This window comes from Lissotriton vulgaris, unplaced genomic scaffold, assembly GCF_964263255.1.
Source record: "Lissotriton vulgaris unplaced genomic scaffold, aLisVul1.2 SCAFFOLD_1795, whole genome shotgun sequence".
Classification (NCBI taxonomy): Eukaryota; Metazoa; Chordata; class Amphibia; order Caudata; family Salamandridae; genus Lissotriton; species Lissotriton vulgaris.
In genome coordinates, this window is record NW_028251578.1 from 335,943 (window position 1) to 340,297 (window position 4,355).

Consider the following 4,355-nt stretch of genomic DNA (forward strand, 5'->3'; position numbering starts at 1 on the left):
TGGAGTCAAGCTAGCCGGGCTGATGAGAGGTGTTACCTCGAAACCGGTCCGGTCCTCGGATGCTTGATTCCGGTCTGGGAAAGATATGGCTGTGTAGTTCGGACTGGACTGTTCCCATGAGGCACAGGGTCAGAGCTGATTTGCATAAAGCCATTATCTAACCCAGGGTGGTGTGGAGTGCAAAAAACGATGGATTTAGGCCCAGATCCTTGTACTGGGGTGAATGTAAGACATTGATCTACATTCTGTCCATCAAATTGGTTTTTTTTTTGGCATTAAACACCATGCACTTTGTTTTTTCTATGTTAATCACCAGATTCCTTTTCTTACAGAATTCGGTAAATTGGTCTAACACCCGCTGCATCCCCATTGGTGTTTTTGAGAGCAGCAGGGTGTCGTCCGCATACATTAGTGCAGGGAATTTACCGCCAGCTAGATTGGGGGCATCAATATTTTTTGCGCTGGTCAAATCATCTATAAGGCCATTTAAAATGAGGGAAAATAGAGTGGGGAAAGTACACACCCCTGCCTGACTCCTTTCTCGATTGGAAATGCTCTAGTCAGCTGGCCAGATTTACCAAAGCGTACCTTCGCAAAGGTTCCTTCATGGAGTCTTTTAAATTGATGGCACAGGTAAGGAGGAATCCCCATATTAATTAGTATGCTCCACAGTTGGTTCCTATCCACCATGTCAAAGGCGGATTTGAGGTCCACAAACGTTAGGTACAGGCTGCCCCCATCCAGGACCACATGCTTCCAGTAAAGTACCTGGAGCCGTAATAGTTGGTCAATGGTCGATGTTTTGGCTCTGAACCCTGCTTGCAGGTGGGAGAGAATATTGTTCTCTATAATCCAATCCTGCAGGCGTTGTAAAAGGAGTCTGGCATAAATTTTTTGTGTGACATCAATAAGGCTAATTGGCCTATAATTTGATGGTACCAGCGGAGAGCCCTTTTTATAGACCGGAATGATTTCGGCCCCCAGCCAGGTGCTAGGGAGTTCTTGTCCGTCCAAAATGGCGTTAAATAGGACAGTCAAGTAAGGGACCCATATCTTCAACTCATCTCTGTAGAGATCACCAGGAATCCTATCCAACCCCGGGGCCTTATTAGTTTTCAGTGCTAGTACCGCTAGTGTCACTTCCGACAAAGTAAATAAGGGAGGGTGCCAGTCTGGATCCAGCCTCAGGGGAAAACTTGGTAAATCAATAGTTAGGGAAGCGGGACTAGAATAAAGATCTCTAAAGTAAGCACACCAAGCTTCCTCAGCAATGTTAGGGTCGATCTTAGACTTGCCCTCTACCTTCCCAGTGTGAACCAAATTCCAAAAGGATCGAGCGTCTTTCACAATTAATGCCTGTTTGATTGCATGCCATCTCTCAGATTCCCATTCAGATTTTGCATGGAACACGAGATCCTTATAAGCTTTCCTAGCAGTCATAATGGAAGTCCTACTGCCTGTTTTAAGAGCGGAGACTAGAGTAGTTTTCGCTCTCCTACATGACTGGTTATACCAGGGATTAGAGTCCCGTGGCTGCCGTTGGCTCTGGTTGGAGGGTTTGTAGAAACTGCCCGCCCAGGCCGTCATTAATTCTTTATGGATTTCTAAAACTTTAGCGCCTTCTGCAAAACTTGGGACACTCTCGTACAGTGTTGAGAACCGCTCTAGCTGAGGAATTACACTTTTGTACATCAAAGCCAGATTTTCTGGTGAAGTCTTAATAGAGGCCCAGCGGATTCTTTTACCACCCTGTATGATCCTAATATTGCTAGAAACGATGTCAGCCTCTTGTTGCATCGCCTCGGGATGTGGCAGATCCAGCTCCACCACCAAGGATTATTAACAAGAGTAGTGACAGGATACAGACATATTTTCAGCACCTCTCACTCTGAGAGAAGGCACACTGGCGAGAATAGTCCCCTCTAATGCCACCTGCATCAGACTCCTGCTGAAAGCAGTCATGCTATTGAGACTAGGCCCCTCTAATGCCACCTGCGGCAGACTCCTGCTGAAAGCCGTCATGCTATCGAGATCAGTTGACTACTCTACAGCCAAATAAACTAGGCTCTTTGCTGACATCACAAATTATCTTTATAGTTTAGGAAATAAATCACATTTAAGATCTCCTATACAATCAACAGTCCAATACCATGAATTCAAATAAATGTGTTGTTTTATTACATATCAAAAAACATCGATTTCTTAGTAATAAGTAGAATCTAGTCCTCATTGTGTACATTTCATAGCATCATGAGTGTTCTTGCTGTATCATAATTTAGTTCATGTTAATGTTAAAGTAAATCCTGGTACACACCTCTGTAGTGTGGTTTCAAAAAGGCTCTTGGATGTCCATACATGGGTGGTGTTTGGATGTTTGGTTATGTATCATTAGCACAGATGTATAAAGTATTGGGTTTCAAATTTATTATGCCACTAATGGCCGTACAAACCACTTGTTCCTAAATATAAATTGTCCAGTTTAGAACTTGTTGCTGTTAACGTGAAAGTAAAGTGAGTTTGACCCTGGAGCAAACCCCTGTAGTGTGTTATGTATAGGATGGGTGGGCTGAAGTGCAGTCTCGTTGCTGTTCATCACTGGCTGTGTGGTGGTGGTGGTGGTGATGATGGTCAGCAGCAGGAAGAACTTCCCGGACTCAGCACTTTGTTAAAATGAACTCAGTGGAAAGCATTAGTTTCTACTATCTTTGGCTACTGAAGATGTATCCTTTCTTCTGATGTGCATATTATATCGGTGAACTCCTTCCTCTAGGCAAGGCTGGGCTTTGAGAACACTGTTTATTTGACAGCTCCAGCAATACAAAAGCATATTACAGATGATTCAGAATGCTACGATCTATCTTATTTGTGGTCCGAGGACGTCCCAACTGCATTAAAAAGTTTCACTGTTTGCTCACGAGGCAGCACATACTTTTTATGTCCATTCATTCACTGGCAGTTTATAAAACGAGGGTATCTTTTTGCTTGTTATGTTATGTTAACAGGTTTTATAAAGCGCTCATTGCCCCAACAACGGGCATAACAGCGCTAAAATGTAAATGTAAATGTGTAAATGTAGGTATACTTATATAGCGCGACCTGTCACCACAAAGGGCAACCTGGCGCTTGCCTAGGGAACCCGTCCTGGTATTCCCCAGTGAGAGGCCCCGGCAGGGTATCCACAAGGTGAAAGCCAGGCATCCCGCCGCGAGGGGCCGTTGTGGAGATTAAGCAAGCTATTGCCCAGAGTCGCAGAGCGTGAACCCGTGAGTCGAGAAGGCACCGGAGCGAGAATTATCGAGACCGTGGAATTTTTAGCCCAAGACCCGTCGAGGCGGGGAATTGAACCCTGATCCAGGGCCGATCTCAGCTTCCGGGTCTGCCGCCTCTAACCCCTGAGCCACACTTCTCCACGCCATAAGCAAGCCAAGAACACCCAGGAGGCAACTATGCAGGGAAGAGGTGAGCTTTGATATTTTACGGAAAAGAGAATGTTTTTGAATGTTTCTAATATGTGTAGGAAGGGAGTTCCAAAGCTTAACCGAGAAACAACCACCAGATGCTGGTCCTTGGAGCGCAGCTGACGGGTAGGTCTATAGGACGCCATGAGGCTAGCCAGAATAGCAGGAGATTAGAGAATCAGGAGTCTGTGGGCAATACAGAGAGTCTCGGATGCATTTCTCCACCAGCAGCCAATGTAGTTTGCGGATGGAACTAGCGATGAAGCAGATTCTCGGCAGACCAAGGGCTGCTACATTTTGTGCCTTTTGTAAATACTGTATCCCTGCCCTATTGATCCCGATATATAGGGAGCTTGCATAGTTCAGTCTAGAGAGTACTGTGGCGTGAATGATTACCTGACAGATGGTAGGGTCGAAGAAACCCAGCAAAGGATTAAGCCCACGTAGGAGCCCGAAACAAACTCCGGCTACTACCTTAGTCTGGGTTTGAAAAGAAAGTCTATCCAGACCCCTAGATTTTTTACTGCCATTTTAGGAGCCGGCGGAGGGCCCAAAGAAGACGGCTACCAGAGGTCACTCCACAGATGGATATCTTTGCCCATGACCAAGATCTCCGATTTGTTGCCATTGAGCTGAAGACAATTGGCCATCACCCAATCTGCAATAGCTGCCCAGAGTTGTCAGATAATGCCACCACCAGCTGTGTGTCATTTGTGTAAGATACCACAGCTAATCCTCTGCTCCTGGCCACTGCTGCCAGAGTTTGTATATAGATGTTAAAAAGGGTCTGTATCTTTTGTGTTCCTTTACTTATGAATCCAGATTTCTGTTTCAGTGCCAAGGATCAAGAAATGTAAAGCAGCGAGTCGATATTTCTGGATTCCAAGAGCTGAATTA